Here is a 22598-nt window from a genome sequence, read left to right on the forward strand (position 1 = left end):
TAGGGCCTTTGCAACTCTTTGGTCCCTGGCACATGTATACTGAAGATATCTAGTTGTGCTCATTTAGCAAATTTTAACTTGGAAGACACTTACCAATGAACAGGACACAGCAACCTAAACAAAAGAGAAAAGTCCCTAAAGCGTCGGGGAACAGGTAAAGGAGGAAGTGGCAACAGCAAGACCTGGTCTCAAAGATAATATAATTTCCCATATGATCACAGACATGAGTTTAGCTCACTATTCTTCTATATTATTAGTGATGTTTAGGAAGTGGTGATCACTGACAGCAGTCACCTTTGAAGTAATGAGAAATTTGAGGACAATACTTACATACTCATTCTCAAATTCAGTACTACAGAGTACAGTTATTGAATATGCCATCTGTTGGTAGCTCCTACAATACACATTGTTAGGAAGAGTTAATAAGTTAATAAATTAATAAGCTAAGAGGAGATGATGGAGGCTAAGCTACACAGCCATATATATGATTTTCTGCTTCCTATTACATTTGTGTGGTTTTATTAGTCCAGAACTAACTTCATTATTTTTGCAGCAAGAATGACCTAGTGACAACCAGAACAGACCATGATTCAACAAGCTCAAAAGGATGTGTAATCCAAATGATGTGCTTAAATCTGAAGATATGCTAACATGCAAAGGAAGATAACCTGCAAGAAGCAGTGGTCAAAAGGAAGGAGTAGATGGCCTGAATATTCTTCTAGCCTTTCATTTTTACAATTCTAGGTAGAATTTACAAATTGCTGAAGCCCAGAACCTGGTTTTCTAGCAGACTTGACTTAAATGTCCTGGCAGTCCACATGTCAAACCCTCCTTCCTGATCACTGTTGCAGCAGGAGCTGATGTTATACACCCTCCTTCCTATTCTCGTCTGTTTTAGCACAAGAAAATTCCACTTCCTCCTCTGTTGGAAATCTTGCAGTTTAATACCAGATGAAGTCCCTATTCTACAACTCTTCTCTGTTATTTAATCTCAATGTAAGTCTTTTCCAAGAACGTTTTTTTCCTATTCTGATGTCTCCAGGCCAACCTTAGCCTCGAGTCCCAAAGGTCTGCTCTCAGTTTATAACTGGGAGCTGCTCCAAAGCTATCATTGATACCAGTGTCTGCTGCCTGTATCAGCCCCAGCAGCTTCTTGCTGCTTGCATCTGATTTTTTTCTGATGGTGCCTTATTTAAATGAAGGCAGTTTCTCTCATTAAACTCATAAAGGACCTGGAACTCTTAGCAGTGAAAACATTGTTTTTGTTCATTGCATAGTGACACCTAACTTTCACATATGATCTGATTTTATTCCCATTATGTTCACTGGCAAAATCCTTTTATACTTACAAAGAGACAGTCCTTATCCTTGCTGAACACTGAAAGCAACGTATGGTGAAAAAATGCTTGAACTGCTTACTAGGAAAAAAAAAAAAATTAAAAAAAAGAAAGAAAAAGAAAATGAAACAAACTCAGTAAGATTATATTAGCAGTATAAATGGAAAAGAGAACAAACAACAATAATCACAAAGCCACATATTCTCAAGTCTTACAGCTCCTGAATCAGACTAGGGACATAATTCAGAGAGTTTAGGTAGCTGACTAACTAAAAACTCAGTAGGGCCTCAATATGATCATTGAAAGTATAAGAGTTAAGAGGCTGTTCTCAATGTGCTATTAACAAATCTAAATCTAAGCTTTATCTGTTCCCAAAGCATGTGTACAGGGACTGCTGAGAGTCATATGCCTCAAAATGATAACAAAAAATAAGCAATGATACTCTGAGGAAGCAAACCCAAAACCACAGAAAAGGCTTATGATAAGGTGCCGAACTCCCACCTTTTGTCTTTGGCAATATCTAGGGCTCAAGGAGTCGAGCTCTCTTACTCCTTCATGTCTAAACACTGATAGAGACTCGTGAAGGTTCATCTGGCAGGGATAATGGTAACCTATCTAGATGAACCTAGATACTGTTCTGTTGTTAGCAGATCCTCTTCTCTCCTATTTCTAACCAGTTAGACACAGCAAAGCTTTTATACACTGGGCACAGATGTAGCCTTTGAAGTCAGGTCTTCTCGCGTATTTCTCTTGTTCTCAGCCTTCTTTTACAGCTTGTAGCCAGCTTCCTAATTTCTCTCTATAATTTGCAACTCAGTTCCCCGAGTGCCTATTTCTTACCAGTCATTGTGAATTATTCCTCAGAGACTCTCAGAATATTTTATTGACTGTATAGTGAGTCCAGTTGTTTATTTACAGCTTTCTGAATTGCCATAATGGAGCCCAACACTGGATTTTCACTCACTGAAATAGCACAGTTAGAAAGAACAAAGCAATGTCTGAATTTTCCATATTTTGATTACAACAGGTATCATGATTTGGGCCTTCAGCTGCTGTTGTGAGAATAGCAATAGTTTTGATTAGCTGATCCCTTTTCAAAGAGGAGTGTTGATCAAATGGATCATTAAAAGTAATTTTAAATTATACAGGCATTATGGGAACTTCGCACATTAAACAGTCCAAAAGTGTAGACTCCACAAAAATTTCCCTCTCCCACTGGTTTTAAATTAGAAGTAACAATACAGTAGAAGCTTCAAAATTCTTCCCAGAGTAAGAATAAATGACATACCCAAAGTAAACTTTGATGCACCTTCCACATTGAAAACAATGCGAGAGTAAAATCCCGCTGAATTGAGAAGTTTTCTCATGTGTATCCTTTAAAGTGACAGAACTTTGCTTGTGGAGATATTTGAAAAAAAGTCAGGAACGATGAAGCTAAAAGCAACAATGAACCCATTATGAATGAATCATTAACAATGAATCTTACGGTCAGGATAGCACACTAGTGATTTTCGGATGAAGAGAGACTTTTTGATAATTGACAATTCAAGAGATTATACACTATTTTTTTTGTTTGTTTGTTTCTTTTTTGTTTTGGGGAATATAGAAGTATGTAAATATTAGGGTTAAAGGGCCACTTTTCTGAGGGCTGCCAGTTACACAGAGATTTTCTTGACACGAAATAGACTACACTTATGACATCCTTATATGGAGTTATAGTTTGCAATGGTAATATTCTACATAACAAATGAGCTTCAAGTACAACTGGTGACACGACTCACACACACATCTGCTCATTATATTGACATTAACAGCTAAGAAAAAGTCCTTTATGGACTACTGGAATAACTTCATCTTTTGTATTATTATAAGGTGCGACCTCTTAAATTACTCAATATTTGTCCTATACTCCAACAACAGCTTATATATTTAGTCCCTTTAATCTACATTTGAAAAATGCAGAAAACAAAATAGTTTTTTTCATTACAATTCTTTTCAACTACCTTCTATATTCATATTCACATTCTCTTTTCCTAAGGGTTTTTTTTCCAGTGCATTTAGCAAGTGCACAGAGAGTTTAAATCATGCAGTAGTACAGCCTCTTAGTTATGCATTATTAATTCTTTGCATTGTGTTTGAAATATCTCAAAAATGCAAACCTTTCCCAAACTGCAAAAGGCATCCCATAAACACTGAAATTCAATGGGATACATGTGTCCACTATACATTTATGTCTTTAATTTTTTTGTAGTTGTTGTTGTTGTTATCTGAAAACCATTGATTTTAGTCTGTATAATCCAAGGAAAATGAACCACGCCAAATCTCCCTGTACTTTTACACTGAAGTGCGAACTAGTCATACACTATAGTAATATTAAGAGGTATTACTTCTCAAAAGCTTTAGAATTAATAAAACCTACTTCTGAGAATGAAGTGTGGTTTCTTCTTCAAACAAATATTCAAAATTATATAATGCATATAAATATGCTGATGAGAAAAAAATGCAGTACATCCTCTATCCCCCCCTTTTTTCCATCATAGCCATTTTGTTGCAAAGGCACTACCATACGGAATGCCCTAATCATAGGATTTATCAGAAGCAAGTTGTACAGACAAAAACAGAAGAGCACTGGAGGATCTGAGGGAGCCTGCAGGGAGAATTAAGATATTTCATCCCTTTCCCTTCAGCTTCCTCAGCAAGAGTTGCTCCACCAGCCTTGAGATTCTGCTCATACCACTTTGCAAACCAATGACCTTTAAATCTTTTTCATGCTGACAGACATTCCTAATGAAAGAGGCGAGTTTCATTTCAGAGAACTTAGGCAGAGTCTCACAAAGGAATTGTGGCACTTCAATTTCATTTTAGGCTGCATTCATGTACTTAACTCTGAGGGGATTGACAAAAAATAAAAATAAAAAAAAAATAAAAGCTGCTTTTCTGCTAGAGTGCTTTGGTGTGCACAGACACTGAAAGTTTTCAGCACAAAGCTTATGTAGTTGCTTAAAGTTATGCTACTGTGTATGCTGAGGTAGGCCACCAAGCTGGCTGAACTGCATGACTCAGTGCCTATGGCTGTCAGGAATTCACAGCTTAGGCCTCTGTCTACCAATGCCCCTTGTCGAGGTCTGATCTGTTAAGCTTCATAGTAAACCTAATACCTCTTGACAGCATGAAGGTCAGCTCAAAATATGGGAGCATAGTTAGTCCTACTCAAAAGAAGTGGTAATTTCAGGCTGCCTTCCTTTCTGTAGCTGCTCAGTCTTTTAAAGAGCTTGCAAGGAACTGAGACATGCTAGTTCAAAGATACAGTCTTTGTATAATTTGGAATTGAAGAAATAAACAGATTGATCCAGTCTCAATTGGCAAAAAGGGTAAACTGAATTCATAGAGAGTCTTTAATCTCTTGGATTTTCTGTCTGACTAGCACTACATCTATCATGTTACCTGTTTAAGAAGCCAAGGAAGATAATTCTCCCTGGTCACTGTGGAAGTATATTCATGTGTGAGTTTATGGGTATGTAAGTTTCTTAATAAAAGACTGTGAATAGATGTTGATTAAACTATACTTACAATTGCAGGTGCCATAACATTCAGGATGATAACTCCTAAGAGGCTTTCTGAATTTGAGCTTTGGTGTCTGCTTCTGCAAAGAGCAGGTATAAAGATTTTGATAGATACCAAACTTCAAATGGGAATTGAAGTTCCCATTTCCAATGGGAATGGGATTTCATGACATTCTTTCATAAAGTCTCCAAGACTCAAGTCACATAACATTGGGTCACTGAATTAGATTCACTTTCTTCTGCCAAATTAAAACAAAAATGTCTTTGAAATAAGACTTTAATTAACCAAATGGAGGGGGTAATTGCTGGGTTGGTCCTCCTACGTATGGATTTATGTAATTTTTTTCATTGGAGAGAGTCTGAAGTTCTGATGTACACACTGACCTGGGAAATTTACACATTGCTCCAACTGGTTTGCATAACACCTGCTTCAAATTGTTCACAAATCTGTGTGCAGTTTTCCACAATGTTGGATACTGCTGAATGTTTATGGCTAGAAAACATGATTTGATTCACTTGGGATCTCAGTTGATCTTGGTATTGTGTGGACAAGAACGTAAGGGATTAATAGACTCACTCTATTAGATGTCTTCTGCAATCTACTTCCATCTGCTAGTAGATATAGTGTCTTTACTAAATTCTATTATCTTCTGTATGTATTTTTTATATATTTGCTGGAGAAGCTAAACCAATAGCAAGTTTCTTCTTTAACCATTTTTCATGAGCTGAATCCATTTTTCAGGACATGAGTTTTCATACTCTTTCTCTGCAAAGCAGGTGAAAGCCTTGCTTACTCCTGCACACTGTTTACCTTTCAATTTGGCTTCCTGTAGGACAGTATTAGTAATCTTCAAGCATGGCAACAAAGACTAATTGCTAGTAGAATTTTGCGTGGCTTGCTAGCATTCAGCATCACAGAAAAAGAAAATAGTTTGAAGAAATTATTTGTCTAATGTCACTACTTTCCTAAAAGGGTAGAATTCTTGTGAAATATTTCCTTATATGTTGTTTACTATGAGAACAAAAAACACCAGTTATAATTCGTACAGAAGCCTCTCAAATGCTCAGTATAATCCCCTCTCCTCTCCCTGAGCAGGAAATAGTTCAGATGTAGGTCAGGCAGTATATCACATCATCTTTCATATCACTCAGCTCTATTACCCACAACTCAGCTGTTTGTTCGTCAGCTGGTCTTTTGTTGTTTGCAAACATATTTTCTGTAGTCTACAGGAAGAAAGATCATACTTTGCCTAGGAGCTAATGAAAGTCTGTCTCATTCAGTATTTCCTAGCTATTCACAACACTAAGAACTGGAATATCACAAAACATCTATTCTTAAAGTTCATAATACACTTGCATGCAAGCAATTTTAATCCTCACATATGCAATGAGACCTGGGTGAAGGATTTAGGAAGGTATATTGGTTTTAAAATGTCATCTACATCCTCATACCATATTCAACAGTTATTTGGGTTTGCCCTTTTGCTTCCAGTAACTTTATTTGTCTCCTGACGCTAGCCAACCTTACATTTTTTAAAGTATTGATCACATTAGAATGGAAAAAATGCTTTTGTAACTTCTCAGAGTAAACATACTTTTGTTCCAATGATTATTCTTTGCAAAATGGCTCCAAAGAGTGTGAGAGCTAAAGAAACACCTGAGTGTTCCCTATATATTCCAAAGAAAGGTAAATGAATCTTACTTGCACAGAAATCACTAAGAAAGCACAGACTTTGCAAGTATTAACGTGCTGTTTAGGTAGGGTTTTGTCTCCTAGGAAGGTTTGACTTAAGAAAGATAGTTTGCTGACTCCAGCATGGCAGATTAGTTGGGAAAAGCATGTAATTTCCTTTTTCATCCTTCTCTGTTTATTTAGTATCTTGACACTCTGGTGTAATAAATGAGCACTTCTTATTCCCAGCCTAAAAGAAGAAAAAAAGCTGTCTTGTGTAATGTGCAGTTCATTTTTATTTATGCAACAAAGACTGTTTGATGTCTCAGATCTTTAATTTTAAAAATAAATTTTAAAATGAAGAGAGATACAGTAGACAAAGAGTGAAGGGGCATTTTGTAAGGCAGTACAGAGATGGCCAGAAACTAAATTTTAAAAAGCTAACTAAACAGTCATAGGAATTTTTACGTCCCTGAGCCTGCCTGTCTTCACTCTATTTTGAGAGTAAGAATGCTTGGGCTTTGCATTGTGTTGTGCCTCCTAGAGATCTTGAAAACCAAAAAAAAAAAAAAAAGAAAGAGAGAAAAAATGTGTAAAAGAAAACAGAGTTTGTTACATCAACTAATTTTTTTTCTGCAAATATTTCTGGTTTATCACTGCTTAAATCAATGTTTTAGGATTAGTTCATTTCAGACCAGAGGTGCTAGCCTTTAAGATACTGCTGAACTGTACAGATTTCTTGCCAGGGATAACATGCAAAGACTTAAAAAACAAAACAAAACAAAAAAAAACAAGCCCTGCTCTAAATGCCTCACATCCTTCAGCAGTTCTACACAGATCAGTCTCTTTGGAAAAACAATGTGAAAACAGCTGTCAGGCTGCCGCCATTTATCATGGGTGGCCATGAAACAGAGAAGTCTGGAAAAAGGACAACGAGCTTATGGTCAGTCTGGCAGTACATCTTTTCTCTGTGGATTCAGTGGAAGGCACCTTGTGTTATTTTCTGTTTTACAAGAGCTGTACAGGAAAACAAGGGCATAAAGGGGCCCTCTTTTAGCTCTCCGCCTTCTTGGAACTGCTTATGCACACAGATGATTTGAGCGCAGCCAACAAAACTCTGGGGCAAAATGTTGGTAGAGTTGTGCCATTAGTGTTCCAGTCCCAAAATAATAGCCTGAGTTTTATTATTATTATTTTAACACTCTTAAAAGATACCAGTATTAACTGTGTGCTGCTTTTTCTCTATCACGTGTGCAGAAAGACATTTCCCATCTGATACAGAGAAATACTTATTTTCCACTGGATTGGATTCTTTCCCTTACTCCCAGAGGCAGCTTTCTTCATGTAGAGAAATCATAGCTCTCAACAGAGGATCTGCTTGGAAAAGGAAGGGGAGCAGGGTCAGAACAAGTAATGGGAGGCAGCAAAGTTGCAGAGATAGTCGTGTTACAGAACTGGGACTGGATGCAGATGAAGGAGAAGACAGCTGGTAGAAGGTTCCCAGCAGGGAAAATAAGTCACAATGAGAAGCTGCTTGCACAGCCCACCCTTGCTGACACAGCCTGAATAACAGCAGCTGTTAAGACAGAAACCTGAGGGTGAGAATGTGTGTAAATCAACACACAAAATGCCCAAGAGCACCTTTGCCCCCAAACTAGTTAATTTAAATAGGATAAAACAGTAATTTCAGAATTGCAAGACATGGAAGCAAAGATGGAGTCAAGTATATAAGTCTTTAGGCTTTAAACTAAGAGGGGAATTTTGATTAGATGTTAGGAAGAATTTCTTTATTCGGAGAATCATGAAGCACTGGCCCAGGCTGCCCGGAGAAGCTGTGGGTGCCCCATTCCTGGAGGTGCTCAAGGTCAGGTAGGTTGGATGGTGGCCTGGGCAGACTGAGCTGGTGGGGAGCAGCCCTGCCTATGGCAGGGGTTGGGGCAGTGTGGGCTTTGATGTGCCTCCCAGCCCAAGACAAAGTACAAGAGAAGCATGAAATTTTTTAACAGCACAAAGAGACCTTGGAGTGAAAATGGAAGCAAGTCTGCTTTGCCACTGCTGAACATCTCCCCACTAGCACCTCCACCCCTGTCACAACCAGGCTGAACAGTCTGCTTGTTGGACACCATGAGACCCCTGCAGCCAGGTAAAGGACTGTGTCTACAGGGTGAGTCAATAGACTTGTACCTCAACCATGTGCAGGCAGCCTCAGGAAAGGCTTTAGCACTGACATGGGGATTAGCAGCCTGTAGGAAATGGATGAGCACAAATCTATGGCATCCTCATCTCTAGCAGGTGGCAAGCATATATGGGGGTCTGGCACCTGCAGCACGGGTAGGTGCTTGCTTTTCCAGAGGGAAGTTGAGTTGTGCACTTGTGCACACATCTATGTAAATGTGCATATATGTGCATGATGGTAGCTTTCAGAAACTGCCTCTAGTACAGTGCTTAGATATATTTAGGTGTTTATTAACATTACATAAATGTCTAGAATTGTATTGTGAATGTAGAGTTCCCCAATCTGTCATTAAAAAAAAACAAAACCTAATACATTGCTTTGTTAATAATTTGGTCCGCATTACAAGAATTGAGAAGTTTTTCCCTGAGACAGAGATCAGGACGGGAAGTTCTTGTGAGGAAGGGAGAAGATAAATTAGATAAGGAGCACTGAATAGAAAACAAGGACAGATTTGGAAAGAAAACTGGAAGTGGAAGAGAGAAAGGACAAGACAGAGTAGAGACAGGAAGTGGCTGAGATGGTGACTCTTGGGGTGATCTAAGAGATTGTACCAACTTTCTTTGTAGAGGCTCGAAATAAAATCTAAGATTCCCAGAAATACCACTAGCTGTCATAAAAAGATATATATCTCAACTCATTTCACTGTTGGGCCAGGATAAAGGGAACACCCTGCTGCTATTGTCATTGACTTAGTTAATCCAAGCAGCAGAGAAACATGGTCTGGTTCTTAAGGTCCCATTTCTGTTAATTGTGTTAATGAACCAAGTAGGTGTCAAGATAATGCCATGGATTTGGTTTTGCTTCATTTCTTTTCATCAAAGAATAAGATCACAGCTGTGAAGTTAAGCTATCAAAAATTAGAAATTGACAGAATCAAGATAGCCAGTGTGACCTTAATTTGGCCACCTTTTCCATATGAGTTGTAGTCTTTAATTACAGAATCACACACTGCGCTCTCTCAAGAGGACTGCTACCTAACACAGTGCATCAAAACGACTTAATTAGCAGCTGTTCAATATTTTTTTCAGCCTCATTGTTCAATATGTTGCCCTGGGCCATATTTAAAAAATAGCATTCAAGCCTTGCGCTAAAAACAAAATTATTAATTTCCTCCCAGTCTCTTCTGTGATGCTCACCACCATGAAACCGGAGTGCTTTGCAGACAATTCATTCATCACTGTAAAACCTACGTGAAATTTGAGGGCATTATCTGCATTTAGCAGGTTAGGAGCTGAGACACAGAGAATGAAATAAAGAACCTTGAATGTCCAAAATGAAATCCTTCAAACTGTCGAAAAGAATATTTTAGCATTACATAACACCTTGCGTATTAAAAGACCAATTCCCATGCATTTTGCTTGCAGCTGAGACCATGCAGTGTTTTGCAAAGCAGATCTAGAGGTACGGATCAGGCAACCAAAGATGAAGAGCATATCTGAGTTTCAAATCATTGCAATCAGAGCTCATTTTTCCAGGAAAAATAAGTCACATCTTCTGTTCCCGCAGTTCCCTGCCTGAGCCACTATCCAGCTGTCACCTTCTGAAATGAACAAGGCAGAGGGTTTTATAGAAAAATATCCCATTCCCCCATTTTATTATCAAGGCATCTGTGTATTAACTGAAGCCAAACTGCCAAAGAGGAAATATTAAGTTATCTGTAGCTAACAATTTTATTACAATATTCAGAGACAGGATGTCAGAGATGCATGGGTGGGATGTAATAAAAGTGGAGTTGGTCTGCCATTTCCAAACTTCAATCCTTTTAATTGTGTTTCTTTATATAAATTTATGTGCAACTTGTGTGTAACAATTTATGCATGCGACATAAAAAGTATTTTGAACTACCACCACTGATGAATGTGGAATGTGACTAGGAAAAAAAAGACACTGCCAACTGCTTACTTTTTGGAGACAGAGGAAAGCTTTTGAGCATTTTGTATTTGATGAGCAGTAATATGCAAAGCTGAAGATCCTTTTGCTATTGCTTTCAGGCATAATTAATCTTGAGCAGCCCAGACAGCCAGCTCTTCTGGATTACAGAACTGTCAGAAAAATATAAAAGCTCTGCAGATTCCTTGCTAGGGCACTCTGTGCTATTTGAGCTGTGTACTCACTGAGATCCTCAGCAAACTTTCTAGCCTGACATTTGATTATGTTAGTCCCCGTATCTGTACCAGGAAAAAATAAACTTTGTGTTTCCAGATAAACAATATGAACCTGTTCAATTTTAGTTTATCTGCTCAAATAACTGTAAAAAGTAGCAACAGAGGAAAAGAGCTATCTCACTGTTCTAATATATTACAGACCTCCTAAGATCATTAACAGTGTTGTTTGCAGTTCTGTCTTTTCCCACTGCTGCTAGTAATGTTGACAAGTCTTAGCTCTTCCTCTGACATAAGCTTGGCAGAGTGTGTCCTGATAGTGCTACCTTGTTTTTTTGTTTCCTTTTTTTCATGTGGGTTTTTGGGGTTTTTTTGACCCAATGATCTACTTTAGCTGATTAATTTGTTAACAACATATTTAATAAGTTTAATAAATTTAATATCAGCGTGCTAAAATAACCTGTAAGTGATTGGAGACAGCTGTGAAGACACTCAGTTCTCAGCTCTTCAGGCAAACGTGTAGAACTCGGGGAGCAAGAGTAGTGGAACATGAAATCTCTACTCCTTTTCTCCAGCACAAATAGGAATTTCTCTAGCACAAACAGGCACTTCCTCATAAACTCCTCTTTAGCAGGGGGGTTGGACCTAATGATCTCCTGGGGTCCCTTCCAACCCCTGTGATTCTGTGTGATAAGGATCTTCAAGACTGAAGCTCCAGCAAGCACACAGCCTAATTTTTCTCTGAAAGAAGGGAAGATATCTACTTACAGTGTTTTCCCAGAGGGAAAAACTGGTGCTGAGTAAGAAATGTACTGCATCCCTACAGAAGTGCCAAAGTTACTACCTAGGAAGGCTATTGCTCCTTCCAAGGACAGAAGTTGCACAGACTTGGCATACATACAATACTGAACAATACATCCAGAGTCCATACATACTGAACAATATCAATTTATATAACATCGAAATGGCTGAAATGTTTGTTCTCAAATAAAAAAAAATGACACCCACACAGGGGGACCAGAATTGTTTAATTTTCAAAGCTACAGACTGCATGTTGCACCTAAGGTCAACTGTTGACCTCTGGAAAAGACCTGCAAAAGCACTGCGGACAGTCTCTGCAGCATTTCATTGCTTCATTTAATTGCTTCATATGAAGCCAAGCCTATCTCAGACTTCAGAACTTCAGGTTTCTCTGATGTAAGTTACCTCCAGTGAACTGAAACAGTTATAGGAAAGATTCAGCAAAATTTTAAGTGAGGGCTTTCAAATTATGTTCCTTGTTTTGGATTTTCATCAAAATTGAAGTATCTGCACAAACATTAATAATTTTCTTTTGCTCACTTCCTGAGAATAAATAATTCATTTCAAAACCATGTTATGGGTATATAAAATTAGGATTATTAAGAAAACGGTATTTTTTTGTTATTTTCTTTTTCCTTATTTAGAATTCATATGCTTTTTTTGATGAATTGTTATTCCTTTGTCTTTCCTCCTTACTGTCACAACAACTCAGGCAATTTAATTGTCTCGGCATTCAGTGCAGCTGCTTAAAATATCTACTAGCAAGAATTATTTTTTAAGAAAATGTATGATGCCTTTTTGTCATTTGTTCAATTAATTATTCACCATTGTTACTAAATAAAAAGCACCTGTAGTGCTTTTGCTTGGCTTTCATTCCATTTTGAATTAATGCAGATGTGTCTCAGTTGATTAAAAGAAAGGCATTCCACTAGGAAAGATATTAGCCTGGTTCACAAGAAATGGGAGCATAATTCTGGCACAAGTCTCTTCTCTGTTCCTGGACTGGTCATTTCTCATTTAATCTGGTAGTTCCAAGACAAGAATTAAAACACTTTCTGCCCACTGTCAGTTTCTTTGCTTATTACAGGAATGCAAACTCTGACTGCTGAGCATAGATGTACAGGGAATGGCATCACAAAGCCTCGGTATCCCTACAATAAAATAAAAAAATACTTGCCTTCTATAATAAAATTAAAAACATACTTGCCTTCATATGATGCCATGCACAGCTCTGGCACTATACACTAATTTTATTAATGCCACTGTGATTCTGTTCTGCAGCCTCTCATGCCTCTCCATGCATAATATTTATGATATATTTCAGTGGCCAGCATTGGGGCTCATGAATGTGCCAATTAAGGTTTTTTTTTAAGTTTTAAGTTTTAGTTACACAGGAGTGTTAGCAAGGGAGGGTATGAAGTTTGTGAATAGTAGGGATCACCATTTGCCAAGAGTAGATAAATGGTGAAGAAGTTACTAATATGGGTAAATAATGTTTAAAGCGTGATTTTCAGAACTTAAAAGCATCACCCATTTCAAATGGAGGCCCAGGAGATACATGTTGTTTTATTGAGTCTTTCTTATAGCTTAACCTCTTTATATATGTTGGTAAACGTTTGGAGGGTGTGGGTACAGGGAAGGTTTTCCAGCAGTGTGCTATGCCCATAAGATTGTTTTTGATTAGGCATCTAAGAACTGAATTCAGTAGCAAAAGCTCATAAAGGTGAACAGAAGTGAAACTCTCACTTAGTTTCCTTTGTAAAGAGACAATTGCATTTATAAAAAGTCTGAATGTAACTTTTGTGAAGCATATTCTCAAAATGTGTAAGTTGTCAACAAGCTTGAACCTATTTTTGGTAGTCATTTGAGGAACTAATGCTTAGTCTCTCAGAAGGACTCAGGAGTTCCAATCTCTAACATATAATTGAAAATGCATCCTTCTTATTATTACAAATGGTTGCTACTTGCAGGGTGATTAATCTCATCCTTAGCCAGAAATACCATGCACTTGAGCTACTTGAAAGTTATCCAGTGGTTGGTATTAGGACCTTTCTACTGATCAACAAAATATATGAGCAAGCCTTTAAAAACTTTAAAATATTGCTGAGTATATAGGTCTTGAATTCTGTTATATCTGATTCCCAATATTTAGTGAGTGACTTCTACCTACACTTTTCCACTTACACTTAAAGGCAAAGACCACAGCAAGATAACAGTAAGTATGAGGTTGATCACTGAATTATAGAACTGCCACATGTGGAGAAATAAAAGGAAAAAAAAAAAAAAGAAGAGAGAGAGAAGTCAGACTACAGAGTTGTTTCCTGAACACGTATGTCCAGAAACTTCTGAAACTAATTCTAGCAGTAACACTTGGTGTGGTGGGCTAGCCTCAGCTAACCTTGGCTGCTCACCCATCTTCTTGCTCACTCCTCACTTTGGTGAGGAAAAAATAGAAGGAAGGTGAGAAGATTACTACATGAAAATAATGAATGGTTAACAAGGAAAGTGAAAACTGTATACACAAGCCAAGCAAAAACATAGGCATTCCTTCACTTCCCATTAGCTGGCTGATGCTCAGTCACTTCCAGAAAAGCAGAGCCTCAGCAAGTGCAACAGTTTCTTGGGACAGCAAATGCCACTCTGACTGCCCTGGTTTCTGCACCCTTTCCTTCAGTTTTTATTGCAGAGCACAATGTCATATTGTATGGGATATCCCTTTGTTTAGTTCAAGTCAGCTGTCCCAGATCCTACTCCCTTGTCCAACACTATTCATTCCTATACTCACTGAAACTGGGAGGCTGGGTGAGGGTGAAAGGCAGAATTGGAAATATGGAAAGTCTTAATGCTTTGCAAGCAGTGTTCAGCAACAGCCTAAGATTTATTTGCATTACCAACTCTTCTTTGGCCACAGGTCCAAAGCACAGCACTGTATGGGCTGCTATGAAGAAAGTTGACCACATCCCAGCCGGACTGAGCAGACTTATGAAAGGCCTATTAAAAAAACTGCCTCTTATAAATGGAGAAGGCATTCTTTACACTGAAGCCCAAATCATTCAAAAGAGGTTGCTTGCTATTCCCCTTTTTTCTAGACATTTGTAAATATTAAACATTATAGGAGCTAGCCCAGTGGTGTACCAAAATGCTTCTGTTAGATGAAATTGAGATCCAAAAGTCTTAAACAGAAATGAGCTGCCAGTACTGAAAGAAACAAATGGGTCAGAAATGTCACTTTCCTACTGTTGTTACTTATTATCATTCTTCTTTTTATTATTTTTTTTTTTTACCATTTTGTCTGAGAAATAAATTAAAATAGTCTTTTTTTTTCCCTGGCTCAAAAGTTACTCATTACATTTAATGCAAAATATTCTGATTTCTGCAAAATGTAATGATACCAAGAAAACTGAAAACAGGTAAATAATGCATTCCTCAATGGAATGAAAAGAATCATAATTTGAAAAGGGCAGCAAATAGGTTATGATGAAGTGTGGTAAGAAAATGGTGATTTTTTTTACAACAAAAGATTGCCTGCATCTCTCTATTAGTAAGTACTGAAGTAGAAAGGTGTTTTTAAATTGCTGCTAATCTGTATCCTGAAGCCTTGATGATGAGAAGACATGGGATATTCTATTCTGATGATAATAAGAAAATTAAAACTTCTACAGAAAATGAAGAGAGGATCTTTTATATCACATCACAAAGAGAGACTTCTGTAGATCTTGAAAATGCAGAGGAAAGCAATAAGTAATCATTTCTATACCCTCTATCTAGATTGCTAGTACAGTGACCATTTTAATGAGCATGCAAAGCTGAGATTTTTATTTCGTGAAATCACAGTGCAACGCTTTCTAAGGCTGTTTCATATCACTGCAATGAAAACCTCACAAAAAAAGATTGTTATTGCAGGCTTTTTACCCTGTCCTTCCAAATTCAATGCAATCTGTTCCTCAGTTGATTGTCCTGTAGCAAACAGCTAACTGGCACCTATCCCAGTCCATTTATTGACATATATTAAAGGTATCCTAGGATATCAAGTGCTAAGGTGTAGCAGCAGTCAACAACCAGCCCGCAAAGACACACAGACACTAAGACCCAACAAAACTGAAGGAAAATCAAGAATACAGCATGGACAGGGAAGAACAGTGTACTGTTGAAGGAAGCAGCTATCAAACTCTTAAAATATTCTATTCTGTAATTAACAAGGAATTTTGGCCACCTTTTTTTTTTTTGTGACTCACTGGCAGAAAGCATAACCATACAAATTCCTGCACCATTTTCCTATCATTTATTTTAGTGAGGTGCTGAACTCAGTCAATGAAATGCTTACATTTCATTTTTCATACTGATTTCATGTTTAGGAATGACCCCTCGAGAGATTCCCATGATGTTGAAGGAGTTGCAGTGCAGTGGGGCATCTGAAAGATGACTTTAACCCAGAGACCCTTATCTGGGCCTGTAGAACAAAGCAACCTGTACTGCATCCTATTCTTATCTCAAACGTATGACCAGATGATGGGACCACAACCTCTGTTGTCCCAGCATTCATCTACAGGTGCCTTTCCCTTCATCACAGTCTATTCCAGTGCTGTTCTAGGCACCTCTGTACGCTTGAAAAGATTCAAGCCTATATTCTCATGAGGAGATATATCTTCCTGTCCTGGAAACCACCTGCAGACCCATTTGAAAAGTCTGGACTTTCTTGTTCAGTAAAACTGTATATTGCATTTTGGTGACAAATCTGTGGCTGTCCAGCCTGAGGCAGGCTGCCTGTTAGCAGTTACATCTGTGTATCACTAAGGGAGAAGCCAGAAGAGGTAATATCCAGCCTGATATTTCTCTGTAACATCACTGGGTGGTGGGCAAGGGCAGAAGGCCAAGGGTATAAACTGAAAACTGAGAGAGTCCTGGCTCGCAGGCAGGCGTGCTACCAATGGAGCTGGAACGGCAACTGAGCAGTTTTGTGTCACTGAAAAGAGCTGGCAAGGCAGCATTTAAAGTTTATTACATAACTGGCTTTGGGAAAAAAAAAAAAAAAAAAACACCTAATGAGGAATATTACAAGTAGGGCAAGGGATCCGAGACAGTATTATTTTTATGCACACAGACTCTGAGTTAGTTAGTAAACGGGTGAGTGAAGACACAAGAGCACAGCAGAGAAAAAAAGCTATAAAGAGAACGTTATTTTTAATATACATATCTGCCAATCAAACACTATACCAGTAGTTGTAAGAGGTGACCTGATTGCTTGGCCATTAGCACAGCAGACTGCCTTGTGGGGAATATGAATCCAAGTCCAGTTGTCTGAATATAATAGAAACTTGGCAGGGGAGATCTAATAACGACTTCAGCTATGTAAGGAAAAACAAGGGAGAAAAAAAAAACAAACTCCCAGTCCACCTGAAGAAACATGCTACTTTTTATATTCTTAAAAGAACACAAACAGAAGGATGTATGAATTAGAATGGAAGTCTGTTCATACAAACATGAAAATAAACACTGGAGGCACATTAGTGTCCGCCAATTTTACCACAGATCAAAGCACCTGGTAGCAGAAGCTGCTTTTGTCCCCCTGCTTTTACTGAACCCTTTGCACTGCTGCTCCATGACTGCAAAACTACTAAGTACAGTGGAGCAGAGTTGATGAATGAGTCACTGATTTCAGCCAATCAAAATTAGGACCTAAAATTACACCGCATACTTAACATTCAAAAGGTTTTGCTTTTAACATACTGTATTATAAAGCCTTTCTTTTTCTATGGTGGAAGACAAAATCAAGAGCCACTGAGGAACAATGTCCTATATAACAGAATAATGTTTGTATTAATTATATTTTCATTATCTTCACTAGACTGTTGGTAGAGTGTCTTGCTACACTTTGTTCAGGTTACACGAACCATTTCAATATGATTATATATCTGCAGTGAGGGTGGCGGAGCACTGGAACAGGCTGCCCAGGGAGGTGGTGGAGTCTCCTTCTCTGTAGATGTTCAAGACCTGCCTGGATGCCTACCTGTGCGACCTGCTGTAGGGAACCTGCTTTGGCAGGGGGGTTGGACTCGATGATCTCTGGAGGTCCCTTCCAACCCCTGCAATTCTGTGATTCTGTGATTCTGTGATTTTTCCCTAGCTTTTCTCATTCATGTTCTTAACTCATATGTTTTGACTGTAGGAAACATACCACAGTCCATTCCTGATAAGAAAACAATATATTACAGTGTTATTGGTGAACATTAATAAATAAATAAATAAATAAATAAATAAATAAATAAATACACCTGATAAAATTATTAGGTTAATATAACAAACTGTTATTTGATTTGCATTGAATTTGTGGGCTAAATAATATTCCCTTACTAAACTAAAGATACCTTCTTGCCAAAAGAAATGTAAAAAGTCAAACAGAGAAGATTTTGCATAGGAAAAAAATGCTAAAACAATTACATTTCAAATTTCTCTCCTTTTCTTTCCCACTTAACCATCCTTGAATTTCTACTGCTGGAAAATACATCATGTGGCGACCCGTATCATTGGGATATTATCACACTGTTACAACTCATGACAGGTATGGAATTATTTTTATAGAGCAGTAGAAATTACATTCAATTCAGAGATTCGATTTCCTTCATATTATGGGACAATTACACAAAATTGAGCAAACTCTTGCTTTTGCCTCCATCTCAATCTCCAAGGCTGTAACCCTATGTTTATATATGAACCTGATTAATTTTTGTGATAAAGTTTTGAAGCAACTCTGAATGAATTGGAGTGAGAAACAACATTGAGCTACAAGACAAATTTTGGATTTTAGAAGGTCCAATAGAAATATTTTAAAGCTATTCCAGTTTCCAAGCCCCATATAGAAAAACAAAACAAGAAAATAAGTAAAACAATGAAAAAATAATCCATTAAACTGTTAAGTCGCACAGGCAGTTTGAATTTAACTCTTAGCATAGCTGTTGAGAACAGATTTTAAGAAGGTGTAGTAGCAGTTCAACCTTTATGAGCAAAGGCAGTAGTACTCCCTAGATAAATCTGCTGACAGATTTGCTAGGACAGTTATGATTAGCTATGTATCACCTATCATTCAAGCTGACAGAAAGCTTTTTATTCAATGTTAGGGAGGCTGTTTTTGTTACAGACATCTAGGCTCATCCTGGAGGCTAGAAGAAGCTTCCTAAACCTGCACCAGTTGCTCCACAAAGTATCACCCCCGTCTCCTTCAGCAGAATATTGCTGTTAAGCTTAATAAAGGCTTAATAAATGTTTCTATAGTTTAATATGCAAAATAGACATTGCAGAACTTACATAGTATTTACAAGCATGAATCATATGTTCCTCTTTTTTTTTTTTTTTTTATTCATCAGTACAGTTTAGAAATGGGACCACTGAGGATGCCAAAAAAACGTAAAAGAGATGGATAGTAGTGCAAGGAACAATTCCAGGAATCCAGTGTTAATGGTGCTGCTACAGTTCATGCTGTGATTTTGGTGCTAGTTTGAGCTGATGTAGAAAACTAGACACATATCTTTCCCTGGTCAGCTTTTTATCATAAGAATTGATCTCAACCTACCTCCTATAGGAGCAGAGAGGAAGGGACAGAAGGGCAGAGCCCAAAATAGTGATTTCCTTCTCCTTGCAGAACCAGAAGGAAAAGTGAGGCAAGCCTGTGAAGACATCTCATGGTCAGCCTTCAGTTTCTGAATGCTGAAGATCTTCCTTCTCCTCATGGAAAGAAGGACCCAGCTGAAGCTGCAATCTGTGTCTGCCTCTCACTTGCAAAGGCACAGAAAGCTCTGACTTCTGTTTGAGGCATAAGGAAAAATCACATAGGGTTAACAGTCAGCTGGCAGTTTAAGTATGTAGCACTTCTGCCAGAAAAAAAAAAAAAAAAAAAAAAAGAGATATATAATTCAAGGGGGGAGAAATGTCAGTATTATATTCACATGATCTTATCAGGGACATAATGTCAGGCACCATAAAAGGGAAATATGATAAGATTGCAGTATAACTTTTAATTGTGACTCAGAGCTTCTTGCATGAGGCCTGCCTGGTTTCCTCCTCCTTTCCATACCTAATAATGAGAAAAATACTATTAGTCTGTTAGCTAATAGTTCTAATTATTACTTGCAAGTTGTTATTCATTGCATTCTGTTGTTTTCAGGGGAACAAGAACAGCAGGCAAACTCTTCTTGCTAAGCAGCAACTTCCAGGGCAGAAACACGAACGTGGTTTAGGATACACCCAGAAAATTGCAGACATTAAAAGCTGAGAACATCCATTGATCATGAAGCCCCTCTCTCTGCTAAGAGAGGCACATTCCCAGAAGCAAGCATTCTAGTCTTTCTTTCCAGAATAATGTTAAAAATACCAATGGTGAATCATCCTTCCAAGTCTCTCAGGAGACAACTCCTCAGTAGAATTCACTTGCATTTTTTGTTTGTTTTGCCTTGGTTTGAAATTATTTTAATTCTTGGCACTATTTTCTCTCTTTTCAGCATTAAATACTTCTCTCTTTGTGTACAGTTTGCAATCTTCACGCTTCTCTTACTCATCATATCTTGCACACACAGCCTAAGACTCATAGCTGCCACCCCCCCACACACAGCCCCTCACACTCCCATGCAGCCAAGGCCTAATTGTAGGGTCCCTAGGTATGCAGCATTGGAACCACACATGAATCACAGAGCAGACCCTTTGACCAGCGGGATCCAGAGCACAGAGCAGCAGGAGTAGGGCTTCAGTGAGCTGTATGCCCTCCAGCATCAATACCTGCCCAACTACCTTGCAGCTGCCTCCCTCCTGCTGACGTGCTCACCTCTCCCTCTCAGAAACAATGGCTCCTGCCCATCACTTCAGCCAATGTGACATCTTCAAGATAAATCTGTATGAGCCAATATAGTACCATGTCAAAAGCTAAATCTGAGCAAATTCAAGAGGTTTATCTGAACACCGTTCCTTGTTCTGCTTAGTCAACACATACCTAATTTAGTAGCTTTAATCCATCTACTCAATCCTCATAGTCCTTGTGTAATTCGTTTGTTGTTCTTTGCTAAATTCTCCCCAACCGATCAATATCTTTCTAGTTAACATAGTGCTGAATGCTGCCCAGTATTTCAGAAGCAGTCACAAGAAAAGTACTGCTATTGTTTATTGGACTTGTGCTTGGCTATTTTTATGAGCTACTACTCATCAAAAAGATTTAAAAAAAAAACACAAAAAACTCAGAACTCTCTCTTGGCATTATAGCATTCCAATGTGGAGTCAGCAAAAAGACAGCAACATTTCACTTCAGCCCACTGAATTACGCCCATATCCAAAATTAACTGGTACCCTATGTTATAGGCAGGCTGAGTAAACAACAAAAATAACAGGTGAGACCACGATAAATGCTTTAACCTGCTTATACTGCTAGTTATTTTAAGCGTTCAGACTTCAAAACCTGACAGTTTTGGCAAAAATCCATTTTAGAGAGGGCTTTCTCACTTATTGGAAAGACACATGAGCATAAAGTGCTCCGTGTCTTTCTTTAAAGTGCTTCTGATCAACCTCTGCCTTTTCCTCCTTTACTCTTTTTTCCCTTCTGGGAGGAGATTCTTTTTACTTCTCTCCCTCCACTTCCTTCAAACTGTCTTTGTGGTGCTTCTACTGTTTAGAATTTTGAAGGTAAGATATCCAGGAATGCCACGGCACAGAAAAGGACAGTGTTTTTGCCCCTTGGGCCAGTTATATATGTTATTGTAAAAAGTAGTTCTCAGAAAAGTAGTATGGCAAGCTGTAGGCAATCCAAGAGACTCGGGGACCACATGAAGGATAACCTCATGAGTCAAATAATAGATGACAGTACTGGACCTGTTGGTTACCAATGCAAATGAACTGATTGATGACATTAGGATTGGAGGCTGCCTGTACTGTAGTGTCCATGCCATGATTGAGTTCCTGCTCCAGACAGATATGAGACAGTCAAAGAGTAAAGTTAGGACAATAAATTTTAGGAAAACTAACTCTTAGCTCTTCAGGGAGTTAGTCAACAAAACACCCTGGGAAACTGTTCTCATGGGTAAGGGTGCAGAGCAGAGCTGACTGATTTTTTAGGAAGCTTTCCTCAGTGTGCAAGAGCTCCTCCATCCCCAGATGTAGCAAATCAGGAAAGGAAGGCAAGAGACTGGCATGGCTGAACTGAGACCTGCTGGTCAAACTGAAGACCAAGAAGAAAATCCTGTGGAAACAGGGATGGGTATTATGGGAAGAGTATAAGGAAGCTAGGCTGTGTAGGAATGGGTCAAGAAAGTCAAGGCCCAGCTTGAACTAAACTTGGCAAGGGGTGCCAAGAAGAACAAGAAAGGCTTCTACAGGTACCACAACCAGAAAAGAAAAATCGAGGAGGGTGTATTCCCCCTAGTGAGTGACACAGGCAGGCTAGTAACAACAGACAAGGAGAAGGCTGAGGTATTTAACAATTTTTTTGTCTAGATCTTCTCTGATAACTGCTCATCACACAGCCCTCAAACATTTGGTTTGGTAGGAGGGGATTGAGGAAACAATGTCCCTCCCATTGTAACTGAAGATCAGGCTCATGACCACCTGAGGAACCTGAACATCCACAAGTCTATGGGTCCTGAGGAGATGCATCCCAGATTCCTGAGGGAATTGGCTGATGTAGTCACCAAGCCACTCTCAGTAATATTTAAAAAATGATAGCAATCAGATGAAGTCTCTGGTGACTGAAAAAAAAGACAACATTATACCCATTTTTAAAGAAATGTAAAATATGATCGTTGGAGCTACTTTCAAACTCCCCTCTGTGCCAGGAAACACCATGTAGTAGATCCTCCTGGAGGGAGGCATATGAAATATGTAAAGGCATATGAAAGACAGAGAGGTAATACAGGA

General features: G+C 38.4%; 1 long non-coding RNA gene across 1 annotated transcript in view; it reads right to left on the minus strand.

Annotated features, from left to right (window-relative positions):
* The window catches only part of LOC128076530 (uncharacterized), a 55177-nt gene extending 35677 nt beyond the window's left edge, over positions 1–19500 (minus strand). Inside the window, exon 1 of the long non-coding RNA XR_008204425.1 lies at positions 19279–19500. This is a non-coding gene — a long non-coding RNA (uncharacterized LOC128076530). The remainder of the gene's footprint in view (positions 1–19278) is intronic.
* Positions 19501–22598: the final 3098 nt, after the last annotated feature.

The sequence above is a fragment of the Tympanuchus pallidicinctus genome, unplaced genomic scaffold (genome assembly GCF_026119805.1).
Source record: "Tympanuchus pallidicinctus isolate F22 unplaced genomic scaffold, pur_lepc_1.0 scaffold14, whole genome shotgun sequence".
In the NCBI taxonomy this organism is placed as follows: domain Eukaryota; kingdom Metazoa; phylum Chordata; class Aves; order Galliformes; family Phasianidae; genus Tympanuchus; species Tympanuchus pallidicinctus.